General features: G+C 40.7%; 1 protein-coding gene across 5 annotated transcripts in view; it reads right to left on the bottom strand.

Moving 5' to 3' along the window:
• The window catches only part of ADGRB3 (adhesion G protein-coupled receptor B3), a 1,235,185-nt gene that overhangs the window by 894,509 nt on the left and 326,376 nt on the right, over nucleotides 1-14,300 (bottom strand). The window lies entirely within an intron of this gene.

The following is a 14,300-nucleotide window of genomic DNA, read 5'->3' as shown; positions in this document are numbered from 1 at the left end:
TTATTTTTTTTTCTTTTAAAGTTTTATATATAATAATACTATGTCATTTCAACAATATGTTCATAACACAGGGGAGTTTTGTTTGACATTATAAAGAGAAAAAAAGCTATAGTACTGAAAAGCAAAAAGAGGAAAACTAGAAAGGCAAATGCCAAAAAACATAAGAGTGCATGCTGTAAAGGCAGAACAAGAGTCTACAAAAAGAATATAATTTGTAAAAACAGCTTTTGTGTCATGTTGAATGACAAACAACATTGCATATAAATGCATTTATAAATAATTATCTTGGGGAATTATCACCACAGCGTTAATTGTCAGTCTGTTGCTCTTAATACTACACTAGAATGAAAAATAATTAAATGTTTCAGTTTTTTTTAATGCATTCGTTATCTTTTCTGAAAATAACAGCTTGTGACTAGTTTAATTTGTATGCTTGGATACTACATAAATAAGGCTGGCTTAAGTGTATAGAAATATGTGTATATTAAGGAAAATATGACACTTTAGTGCTGCCTATTGGCAATATAATTCAAAGTTACACTGACAGTACATTCATTTGCATATAATAATTAAATTATGATCTTTTGTTGAAATTCTGAGGCACAGGCACAAAGTATAAAAGTGTTAGCATACTGCAGTATCAGAAGCATGCACATGTGGCCACTGGCCTAATACTGACATCAGACTATCTGAACCCTAATAACTATTCACAAATGTAGTCTATCTTTTCAGCGGCGAATGAGTAGCAGCTGTTTCTAATCTCATTATTGTGGGGTGATTTGAGAGTATGACAAATGTTTTGTATTGCATTACTAGTTCATCATGATGATCTGAGGAATACCCAGACAGCTCATGGACAGCCACCTGGAAGATATAAAGGGTTTAAAGAGACCAAAAAGCCCTCTGTTAAAAAGCAATGCTAAATGTAATCTTGCCTTCTTAAAACAGAAGATATTTTCAACAATTCAACCGTAAGTTAACAACTGTGGTTCCCCATAATGCATCACTCCAGAATATGCAAATAATGTCTTTTTTACCCTTAGAATGCAAGGCTACGCACAGGGCCAGATTTTTGGAAAGGCACCAAGGGTCGGGCCTTGAGTGACATCTGGCCAAGGGGTGGCTGTGCATGGAAGAGGGACTGCTGCAAATGTTGCAAATAAGGAGCAACACATGGAAATAGGGTGGTGCTGTCCAAAGGACCTGTTCAGAACTAAAGGAGGCTGCTGTATATGAATGTTAGAAATGGAACAAGGGGCTGAAGAAGGTATAGGAGGGGCTGCTGCAAATGGAAGAGAAGCTGCAAAAAAAAAAAAGTTGACCTAGTGGCTGAAAAAGTATAAACCCGGCCTTTGCCCAGAACCGCTGGTCTATAGTGAGCCTATAGCTAATACATTTTACAGAGTCACACCAATCCAACATACATACAGTCTGTCTTATGTCAAACTTATTAGTCATCATCAGTTCATGGTATGGATTGATATGGCTCTATCAGGTAGGGCTTGGACTAGTACTAAGGAATACCAAGACCGCTCATGGTGACCCAAAACCACCTGGAATGCATAAAGGGCTTAACTAGATCAAAAAAGCCCTCTATTAAAAAGCAATGCTAAATTTTATTTTGCGTTCTGTATTTCTGTTGGATTGGCGTGGCTCTGTAAAATCTATTAGCTGCAGGCACATTATACTCTAATGGTTCTGGATGTAAGAGTTTTAAATCAGGATGATACCATTTATTGGCTAACTAAAAGAATAAGAATAAGCAAGCTTTCGGCTTTGCAACCTTCATCGGGCTTACAATCCTGTATCCTTGCTTTCTAATGGCATAAGGAGATGATTTATATGTTCTGGAGTGATGCATCATGGGTAATCACACTTGCTCACTTACGGCTGAATTATCACAAATACTTTTTGTTTTAAGAAGCTAAATTACATTCATAATGATCTGTTGTCCCTGGCTTAATTAATATGTATTTATTCAATTGTTTATTTTTATGTACCCTGTATAGCTGTGCATAAGCTGCTTCCTTATTAGGGCTTAAAGAGACACTGAAGCAAAAAAAAAATTATGATATTATGATTTGTATGTGTAGTACAGCTAAGAAATAAAACATTAAGATCAGATACATCAGTCTAATTGTTTCCAGTACATGAAGAGTTAAGAAACTCCAGTTGTTATCTCTATGCAAAAAAGCCATTCAGATCTACGACTTTCAAAGTCGTGGAGAGGGCTGTTATCTGACTTTTATTATCTCAACTGTAAGTAAGCAAATGTCTTTTTCTCTGCCAGAGGAGAGGTCATTAGTTCACAGACTGCTCTGAAAGAATCATTTTGAATGCTGAGTGTTGTGTAATCTGCACATATTATAGAATGATGCAATGTTAGAAAAACACTATATACCTGAAAAAAAATATATGAGAATATTTTCTTTGCAGCTAATCTTCTAGTAATTATTCATAGTACACAACCAATTCATTATATCATATTTTTTTTTTCGCTTCAGTGTCTCTTTAAATACCACTGATCTGATGTAATAAGAACAATGGCAACAGGGTTACTGTATATTCACTACAATACATGTCATTCATGGCCCTCCACTTTTGTCATCTCGTTTCTTTCTCGCAATTTTCTCCCCTTCTTTAGAGTTTCCTTCTACATCTTGCTCACTATTCTCAAAGCCTTGTAACTTCCAAATGCATCTTTAACATGCTCCTCTTCTGACAAGCATATGATCTGTTACAGTCACCCATCAGATACATATCCACATCTGTGCCAGGTGTCAAAAGACTAGCTGCCTAATCCACTAGATTCCTTGTCACCTTAAAGGAATACTATCGATTGAAACTACTTTTTTTTTAATACTCTATATTAGTGTACACATTACCATTAGTGCTAGGGGCACTTTATTTATTCACCCAGGTCTCTCTCCCGCTATCCCTGCTTAAAAATTCATTTCTCACACAGCTCACAAATATATTTCACTGTGTCACTCACAGCATGCAGGAGACATGAGGAGAAACAGGCTGATCTGAGGTGGCAACAGGTAACTAAATGAGCTGTAATATTGCTGGACTATAACTAGCTATAACACTAGTATGTGTTTACACTCAGACTGGTTGCCTGGCTGCCTGCTTGTGATGATTCACTCCAGGCTGCATCCACTTTACAAGCTGCTGAGAGGGGCAGACCACTGTCTACAATTAGCATTATTAGTATCTTTATCAGTCAAGAGAAGCAAAGATAATAAACACACATTGGTAGAATCTTTAACCCCTTACCACCATATCAATAAGATTCTTTCAGCAAGCTGATAATTAAACTATAAACTGAGGAGTTGATAGCAACTCCCCTGTGCAGAGACATGGTCTAGCCCTCTGGGAGCCGTCAGTATTTAAATACATTTTGTATACAAAACTGACGCAAAACTGATGGAGGATTTTACAGCTGAGAGGAACAGCTGTGTGAGGAATCAAACTGCTCCTAGTACTTGTCCTAATGTGTGCTACAACATACAGCATTTAAAAATAAATGCATACATCGATAGTATTCCTTTAAATAGTGCCTCCAACTTATATACCCCTCTTGATTGTAAGCTTTCAAGAATAGTCCACCCTCTAGTATGTCTTGTCTCTGCAAAATAACTTTTTTCAAATAAACTTAATAAGGGCTGGTGCATACCAAGAGCGGTTCTGAACGTTTTTTTTTTTAACGCTTTCGGGGGAAAACCGCTTGGCTAATGTTAGTCAATGGGCTGGTACACGCCAGAGCGGCTCGTTTTCCCCCCAAATGCAAACTCGAGTCCTGCAGCATTTCTGAGATTTTTGAGGCTTTCTGCCTCAATGTACAGTATAGGAAAGTCTAAAACTGCTCTGAAAAAATGCTAGATCAGAGCGGTTTTCCAAGCTTTTTTTTTACAGTAGCTGTTCGGATACAGCTGTACTGTAACAAAATATAAAACACGCTACACAAAAACGCTCCAAAAAATGCTAGGCATGTTTAGAAAATCGCCTAAAATCGCTCTGAAAAACCTCTTCAAAAACCGTTAGCATTTTCGGATACGCTATCGGTTTTTGGTGTGCACCAGCCCTAATAGATGTTTTCACACCCGCATTAACCCTGTACGCAGTTTTATAATTGTGTTATGAAACTGTTACAGAATGTTCCAACTGTACTGTGCACACACTGTGTATGTATTTATTGTACTTTCTGTACAATGTCATGGAATATGATGATGCGAATTAAATAAAAAATAATACTTGTAAATATTAGAACAAGAATGCTACCTTTGTAACCACACTTGAGTCAGCATTCTTGTTGCTTACTGGTTCTGGATCAATGTCTCTGTGTATTAATAGAATGCTGACCACAAACCTTTTACAGCCTAGCTGGACTGCAGGAATTGCATGCACACACAATCATGTTTTTTTATTTTTGTGACGAAAGCAAAGAAGAGGGAAAGGACATTGTTTCATTTACTCAACAATAATAGCTATTGTATAGGGATTTTTTTTTATAGATAACTTGATATAGATTTCCCTTGGCAATTAGGCTTTGGAAAATTACACTTACATATATTCACTAACTTTAGATAAACTTGCAACCAGTAAACAAAATAATCACTTAAAGGCATATTTATAAGTCAGCAAGTAAGTATATAGTAATAATGGCTTTAAAATTGAATTATATATTTCTGCAGTGCCATTTGATAAAAAATATTTGAAGGTGGTTTAGACACAATCAGTGAAGGCAGGAGTGTCTAAATATACAGTATATTAAAACATGTAGGTGGTCACAATTTGTGCATTAAAGATTACAGATACAGAGTAAGTGTACATGGAGATGACATGATCAGGCTTTGCACATCATGTCAGCTTACCTCATGACAAAGTACACCTCTGACTAAGCTTAATGGTTAAATATCTGAATTCTTCATATAGGCTGCCTTTTGATGCCAAGAATTTACTGTGAAGTTGTAATGAGAATAACACAAATAAAAAAGAAATCATGCTATGTTATCTGGTAGGATTGTAAGTGTACTGGCATGCTTTAAACTCGTCTTAAATGTATTCATGATTGATACGCATTATCACCAGGCTGAAGCCAATATATACATGAAAAGAGAGATTTTAGCACATCTCAGTGGCACATCATTTTTGGAGAGAAAAGAAGCTGGAAATGCCCTTGTTTTAACATCTAAAAGGTGGGTGATATTTGACTCCGATTGTTTGGTTAACTGCTTCAAAGAGCTCACTGATGGACACATCAATATGTGACATTTGCTGAGCATTAAATGCCATGACCCTAATGCTAAAAACTGAAGTACAGCTTAAACAAAGTATAACTCATTCAGTGTAAATAACTATCACTGTTAAGGTAAAGCAAACCTTTTGAATGTTACCACTATAGAGGGAAGCCTCTGGAGTCATACGAGAATTCCCCAATGTCCAAGACCCCTCTGCTGCCAGACACAGCACTATTCCTCTATGTGGGCATGCTCCCATCTGTGCACAAGTGCTGCTACACTGAACAGACAGCAGTAGGGTTCATGCCTGCGCTGTAGCACGAAGCTGCTCATGCAAGGAGAAAAAAACCATGCACAATGCTCCAGGCTACTGCATAAGTGCTGGCAATGCTTTGCGCCTGTGCAGTACAGCAGTCCTTGTCCCAGAGGGGAGCATGGCCCAAGCACAATATTCAACATTAATGTCAAATATTTTCAAAGGGTTACAGCGGAGGATCAAAGGGGTGTAGGAAGATTGCGGGAATCGTCCTGACTATCCAGAGGCTTCCCTCTACTGAGGTATCTTTTTGGGGCTTCAGGTACCCTTTAAGGCAGTTCTACATAGCAATAACCGGTAGCGGAAGGCGGAAGCTGGTAACTTTTATACACCTTGGATGGACAGTGAATAATGACATAAAAGTCAGGACACTTTTCTGTAATAAAGCACATAGAAAAAAAAGAAGAACTGAAGTAAAGAATGTTTGATTATAGATGGGAAATGATTGAGATATTTAAAAAAAAGCAGATATATTTGTTATTTTTTTCCTTAGTGGTTTATTCAGTATTTGACTAGAGATGGCCCAAACGGTTCGCTGGAAAACTCGTTCGCACAAACTTAGCTGGTTCAAGTTCGGGGTGAACCACGAACACTTAGCGAGTTCGAGCCACCCCCTATACTACATCATTGGGCTAAACTTTGACCCTCTACATCACAGTCAGCAGACACATGGAAGCCAATCAGGCTGCACTCTCTCCTGGAGCCCCACTCCCCCTTATAAAAGGCAGCAGCATCAGCCATGTTCTCACTCTGTGTGCTGCTGTATTAGTAAGAGAAGGGAGAGACATTGGAGAGATAGGGAAAGTGATAGTTAGGAGGTCTGTTAGCTTGCTCCTTGATGATATTTGTTGATGAAAAGCACCCCAAAACTGCTCTTTTGAGAGCTAATGTTCTTCTGATGTGTTATTTTTTTTTGTGTGTGTGCCATTAACACTGCACATACAACCCTGTCTGTCGCAGCTGGCCCTTGCTAATTGCTGTACTGTGCCAGGCCCAGCACATTCATTGCATATCTTTCACTGCCTCTGTGTAACTGCTCTTTGTATTATACCACCAGCAATCAGGTCAAAAAAGTGTTCAGTACCTCACTTTTATTAAAATAAATGAGGCATGGATCCCGTAGGGCTACTGCCTGCCCCAAGACTAAGTCAGTCCCCACACAGCATCTCTGCCTGCAGGTCACTTGACTGCCTTCTCCGCCATCACCAACAGGGTCCAGGACTCCAGGTGGATTCCTGAATTTTTATGGCCCAAACATAATAATATAATTTTTCTGGTGCGTGTACATGCCTAATTTTTCTGGCTGCACTGCAGCTACAACAACAAAACAAAAGGCAAGTACATGTGTCAATTCCCCTTCATGATCGTTACCTTGCCGCAGTGAAGGGGCTTGCGTATCACAATGAAGCAATGACCGGCTATATGAGTGTGTTGGGGTGTACACCTGACCCAAGATAATAAGGTCATTGCTTCATTGTGGACAGTTGTTCTGTCATTGAGCTACCTTAGCCCGACCATATGGGCTTGAAAACCGCCATCGCCTGCACTCTCACCATCGTGCGCACCAGTCCAGCACGGCCATCACTACACAAGCAGCTGTTTGCGGTGCGTTACACAGTGAGTTTGGTCTGTCAGTGTGAAGCAGTACACTACTTACACTAACTGCTGATCCACCATGTATACACACGCAAGATGTTTTCAAGCACTTTAGACCTCCAATTTAGCAATGCAATGTGATTGCTGCCTTTTAGGGATTATAACCCTGCTGTGCGTCAAATCCGTAATTTTCCCCAGGACTTTTGGCATGTATCCCACTCCGCAAAGTCCCCCTCCAGGTGTTAGACCCCTTGAAACATCTTTTCCATCACTTTTGTGGCCAGAAACAGTGTTTGTAGTTTTTAAAGTTCACCTGCCCATTGAAGTCAATTGCGGTTCGAAAAGTTTGCAAGGTTCACAAACTTTTCGGAAGTTCGAGTTCGAGGTTCGCGAACCGAAAATTGGAGGTTCGAGCCATCTCTATATTTGACCCAATGTAGTAAATCAGTATGGGGTCAGAACTGTCCTCTTCTACCTATTCATTCAGATAGGAAAGGCTATTACAACATTCCTGAGGCACCGAGGACGTTTGGGCTCTAACGTACACACCCATCCTAATTGCAGCTATAGAGGAACATTTATGCAATTAAATAGCAGGTGATGGAGTCACCCACTTTGCAAACTATGGCTACAAATAGTGGGCACTCGCACTACCTATACTGCCTCCCCCAGTATGTGCACCAAATATTAGCCCCCCACATAGGTAGCCAGATGTTCCCCCGATGTTAGGTACCCCCAGTATAGATAGCCATAAGTTCCTCCAGTTTTAGCACCCCCAAGTATAGGTAGTAAGATGTGCCCTCAGTATTAGATTCCCCACACTACAGATAACCAGTTGTGCCCCCAGTATTATTTTTCCCCAGGTATAGATAGCCAGATGTGCCCCCAGTATAATGCTTCCCTATAGGTAGCTAGATGTATCCCCAATAAAAGGTCCTTCCAGTGTAGGTAGCCATATTTGCCCTCGGTATTACTCCCCAAAGGTAGCTAGAGGGTAGCTAGAAGGTCCCCCAGTGATAGGTCCTCCTTCCCAGCATAGATAGCCAGGTATAAGGTAACCCCCTCTCCCATGCAAAGATCAGCAAATGGAAGCACTGCTCAGAGAACTATCTCTCACCCTTCCTGGTTCCAGTGATGGTCATGGATGTCATCAAGATGGGACCCAGTCCATTCTGCAGAAGACCGCTGGCTTCAGTACTGCACACAGGGAAGCAATGATTGCCGCTGTAACCAGGAGAGGTGAGAGATATTTTTCCAAGCAGCACTTCCATTTGCTCAGCATAGGAGGAAGGGCTGAATGGGGGATTGTACCCTGGAGGTAATCTGTAGTTAGTCTAGTTAGGTTGTGGGGGGTAACGAGCACAGGGGTGTGATAGCACATGTAGTGTAGTCATTAATGCAGGCTGCATATTGCTATGTCCTGGAGCCTACAGAGGCAAGGATGTAAATGCTGTCACTATGTAGTTTTAAATCATCCTACCTCTAACTTACTACATTGTATTGGGCTCCTGGTGTCTTCTTTGTGCACTTTTTTAGATTTATTAAGTCATATCATTCCTAGTATGCATATACATGCAACAAGAAAAAGTACCCTTATACTGCACAGCACCACGCTATATAGACTAATGACCTCTGGAGTCTGCTAGTTTAATGCCCAGAGTTGGGATCTTCACACCTACTTTCTGTTGCTACAGATTCTTCACCCTTGTATAGACAGTTTCTACTGAATTCTGGGAAATGAAGTCTGACATCTGTTGTTCCTCCTACTTTGTCTTTCACATGCTCACACCTGATTGACCTACCCAGCAGGTGCAATCAGATATAGAGAGAAAGCAAGCTGTTTGCAGTTTCGAGTACACTTGTAAAAGGCATGTTTTTCCTCCACTTTGCTTCTATAAACTGTTTGTTTTCACCTTTTATTCTGACTGCTATAAAGATTTCCCTTGATTAGTTGTTGGTTTCCATTACGTTTTGTTTCATGCAAAAGGTATTTAACCTAACTATAGGTCCAGCATGCATCATTTCATTGAGTTTAATATTACACAGATCCAAATTATGCCTCATGCTTCATGCAAACATAACTAAAATAGATAGAAACACATAGGCATGAAAGGACAAATCCCCTATACTGATTCCCAGTCAGTCATTTTTTTATTTTTTATTTTTCTCATAATAGTTAATTTGAGTAGATTAAAATGTTTTACATTTCATTCTGGTTGCATCCACATGTCTCACTTTTTATAGATGTACTGTATGTGATTTTAAATAACAAAGCACAGCAGTTTTGCACAGGACAGAAGAAAAACATAGAGACATTTACCATTTATGTCTTTAGAGAGTTTAGCCTGTCTAATTCCTTCTATTCTGTGACTAATCACCACTGTAGTTTGATCTCTCAGCTGTGTCAGCTGGCTGCCTTGGCAGAGCAGCTAATTTGTAAACACAGGATTTTAACCCAATGTCTCCTTCCATGAAAGCAGGAAGTAGACATACTGCAGATTTATTGCAGGATTTGTACCAGATGTAACAAAGAAATGTTTTTCTTTAAATGTTATTATGCTGTTTCCATGGCTCAATTATGCCGCCGGATCTATTCCCGCTGGTCCTCGCTCGTTTTCCTTATCTTTTTCCATTGTCCTGCCCGCGGTATCGAGCGCGGAATCGGTCCAGCGGGTGATCGGACACGTCGGAAATGATCAGTTGAGCCATCTAATGGCAGGATCGAGCCGTGGAAACGTCCCATGTATTCCCGGCATAGAGGTTTATGGTATAGGACAGTAGGTAAAGGGAAGCTGTGTTTGGAGTGGTAGAAATGGTGGTCAGAGGACGGTGTCCTAGGTAGGAGAGTATGCTTGCCTGAAGAGGTGAGTTTTTAGATTATGCCTAAAAAAATAAGTGTGAGTGAGTGGCAGATGTGTTAAGGGTGAGTGCTCCAGAGGAGGGGAGACAATCAAGAAAAGTCATGTAAGTGGGAATGAGAAGAGGTGACCAGGGAAGAAGACAGAAGGATATTGTTAGCAGAATGGAGATTATGTGTAGGATGGTATCTGGAAATAAGTTGATTTAGATAGGAAGGAGCTAGAATGTGGAGAGCTTTGTAGGCGAAAGTAAAGCTGACCATACACTGGCCCGATTTACCGCCGTTTCGACAGCAGATTCGATCACTGGGATCGAATCTGCTGCCAATCGTTCGCGCTACACACCGAATTTCGATTCATTTCGTCCGATCCCGTCGATCGCGCCGTGCGGAAAATTACCGTCAATCGCCCACGGGTAAAGAGCGCATTGCTAGCGGCGTTCGAGTGCCCGACGACCGACGCAATAGAGCCCGCATACATTACCTGCTCCGCCGGCGCGACTGCCCCCGCTCGTCTCCGCTCTTCTCTGCTCTGGTCTCTGGCATGCCTTCCCTTATTCCTGCCCGGCAGGAAGTTTAAACAGTAGAGGGCGCTCTACTGTTTAAACTTCCTGCCGGGCAGGAAGAAGTGAAGCATGCTGGAGCCGGAGACCAGAGCGGAGAAGAAGAGCGGAGAGAGACCCGGGAGTCGCGCCGGTGGAGCAGGTAATGTATGCGGGCGGGGGAGCGGCGGCAGCAGCACCACCACCACAACAGATTGTGATCGGTTTCAGGCTGAAATCGGTTCACAATCTGTTTGCAGTAAAGGTAGCCTTACGATCCCTCTCTGATCAGATTCGATCAGATAGGGATCTGTCTGTTGGTCGAATCTGATGGCAAATCGACCAGTGTATGGCCACCTTAAGGATTTTAAATTGTATCCTTTGTGTAACTGGCAGCCAGTGGAGGGACTGACAGAGGGGGATTGGGCTGGAGAAGCAGGAGGAGAGGTGGATGAGTCATGCAGAGAAGTTCATGATGGACTGTAAGAGGGCTAAACGGTTAGAGCAGAGAGTTGCTCTGCATTCTAATTTAGCAACACTAACAATGAAATCATAGGAAATTATAGCAAATTGCTGTTTAACCACTGCAGGCTTTTGAAATACTCACTAGATGAAAATGAATGTACTGTATCCACTGAGAACAATTTAAAATATAAGTTTAAATACTTGAATTCTGTTTCTGAATTTTAATCAGGCTACCATCCTGTCCTTCATTGTAACAATTGTGTTTTAAGACAGTACTTAGTACACAATAGAAATTAAAGTAATTGTTTTCTGTTTCCTACGCAAAGAGCTTTAGCATCATAAACTGATAACCTGACTTGGCCAGATTATGTATGCTTACTCCAGAAATAGCTTTTGTTTAATGCTTGCAATACACTTTCTGGAAGAGTGCACAAGAGCGTATAAAGATTGCCAAGAGAATTAAATAACAGGTCTGCTGAATATTGAGTTCTTTTGAAGTGTATTAGACACCCTAGCTAGCCTGGCTGTTCAAGTTTCTGGATGATCATGCAGCAGTTCTAAATATTAAGGGGCCTATTTACAAAGCTGTTAAAATATCATTTCAATTTAAAAAAATAAATGTTGGGCATGCTATTTATAATAATTGCAGTAAGACACATTACTATATGATGAAAACTATTCAAGTTTATGAGACTACTGAGATAGTCATACACAGCAAGATAGTGATCTCAGTCACTCAAGCGACCTGTCACAGCAATTTCAGTAAGGGGGTTGGTATTCTTACACTTTTTAAATGGTTATCCAAATTACCATGTGACTTAAAATTACAATTCACCTCATGTACGGCTAATTCATCCGAGATTGGCAAGACTAAGATCAGCTTGGGCATAATGCTTACATTTGTTTTCTTAATAAAGTGAATATTTCTGTTTCATATTTGCTTTGTCAAACCTTATAAAGCATAAAACAAGGCATTCTTTTCTGAAATGCTCTATGTGGGGACTACATTCACTTTTCTGGGGCCAACAGATACAGAAGACTTGGATCCTGATGTAGCTAACTTTTCCTTGACTTGTGCAGGCGTAAAGACAGGGTCCGGGCACCAATGAACTGCTGAAATCCACGCTTTATTTCATCCCCACATAAGACAGATACAAGTGAATAGGGCTGGTCTTACAGCTGTTTCACAAGCAAACGCTTGCTTCCTCAGATGCTGTAAGACCAGCCCTATTCACTTGTATCCGTCTTGTGTGGGGATGAAATAAAGCGTGGATTTCAGCAGTTCATTGGTGCCCGGACCCTGTCTTTCCGACTGCACAAGTTATATTACTCTATACTCGGAGGCACATTGGACTATCCAAAATTAACCCCTACATAGCCTGCCAGCAGCACCTGGTGCCGATTTTTTTCCTTCTCACTCGATTATCTAACTTTTCTTGAGTTTTCTTACATTAGATATGTTTCATTTTATTTAAACAATACTTTATCAACACCTTGCAACTGAGTAAAATACCAAAATGTAGTTAAAGGGGCACCATGATAATAGTGTAGTTTAAAATAAATATGGATACATACATAAAATATGTACTTTTGTCGCAGAGTAAAATGTGCTGTAAATGACTTAATTTTTTATGCGAATATGAAGAGAAAAAAGCACTTGCACAAAATGCAGCAGGGGTGGATACTGCCACACTGGGCTTGCCTGCAGCGTGCTCCAATGGTAGTCCACGATTTCAAACAGAAGAGAGGAAGGAGATGGGCACAGCTGCTAAAATACCCTTTATTGTGGAGGGGTTGACACAAAAAGCTTACGGCAGTGGGGGAAAGGACAAGGCTGACAGCTGTTTTGCAGGGATTAGACCTGCTTCATCAGAGACCATGATGAAGCAGGGCTAGTCCCTGCGAAACAGCTGTCAGACTAGTCCTTTCCCCACTGCTGTAAGTTTTTTGTGTCAACCCAGCCACAAAAAAGGGTATTTTAGCAGCTGTGCCTATCTCCTTCCTCTCTTTAATTTTTTATGCATCTGTCACTATCTATCATTTAGAATAAGTGTTTTTAATGTGAAGAGTCTCACCTGTTACTGACATTAGGTTTTGGACCAGTCCTTCTCCACATAGGGGTACCTAAAGGTTTCCTTTGAAACCGTGACACTCTAATTAATTTTTTTTAAAAGAGACACTGGCTGTCTGATATCACTTGGTAAGGTCAGGTAACACTGGTGATGCTGTGTGAGGGTCAGAGACAATCAATTGCTTATGTGCAGTGACAGTGGGCTGAAACTGTGATGCAGCAAGCCACACCCTACACTGTATACAGGTGTTATGTTTCTACAATACACACCACAATGCAACAAAAAATATCAGTACAGCATGGTCAATGTCAGTTCAAGAAATTACTTTTTGTACTTTAGGATGAGTCCTCAAACGGACTATTTGGGAGGTCTCTAGCTGGTGGACTACAAGAAGCAGAGGACCTAGGAAGCAGCTACACAGCACAATATCATGAATGTAGCCTATGTTTTCAGGAAGAGTAAGGACTATTAGGGGTCCCTAGCTGGTGAACTACAAGAAGCAGAGCACCAAGAAAACAGCTACACAGCACAATATCACAACACTGGTCCTGTATCAGCAGCAGTTACCCTTCCTACACTGACTGAAGACCGACTTAAAATGGCCGCCGGGATAATAATGCCTTTTTTATTACAGGAGGGATAGTGGCCCAGATGGTGATCAGACTGGATTGGCCATTCTGTTACACCTGACTTCGGGGTGAAGGGTCAAAGAATGGCCCTATAGGGTGGGCATAAGCAACCTGTACTGATACATCGCTGCTAATTTATTTCCTAAAAACAAGGAGTGTGATTTTTGGAAGTGAAAAGTAAACATTCACATGCATGCCCTTTTTCCCTGTTCATTTCAGTGAAGCCATGCACATCTGGTGATGCAACCATGCATGACTTGGGATGTGCAGTAGCTCAATGCCTTATAGGCAGGGTGGATTGCATCCAATGAAGCACTTATGGATGAAACATGCTAAAGGATCACAAACTGAATTACCTCAGAACATTAAACTAGGTCCCTTATGCACAAAGTTATGAAATGTTTTATCTATTACTGGTTCAAGAAACTAGCTAAACAAATTCACATGTGTAGTAGCATACTAACAGCAGCCATGGTTCCGCAGTGTACAACCGGAAAAAGGCAAGTGAGGATGCACACCTCAAGTTTATGAGTTCAATAGTAATCAATTTAAATGATTCTGGGTACAGTATCAAAAATAA

The sequence above is a fragment of the Hyperolius riggenbachi genome, chromosome 4, assembly GCF_040937935.1.
Source record: "Hyperolius riggenbachi isolate aHypRig1 chromosome 4, aHypRig1.pri, whole genome shotgun sequence".
NCBI classification, from domain to species: Eukaryota; Metazoa; Chordata; class Amphibia; order Anura; family Hyperoliidae; genus Hyperolius; species Hyperolius riggenbachi.
This window is presented reverse-complemented; position numbering and strand designations above follow the sequence as displayed.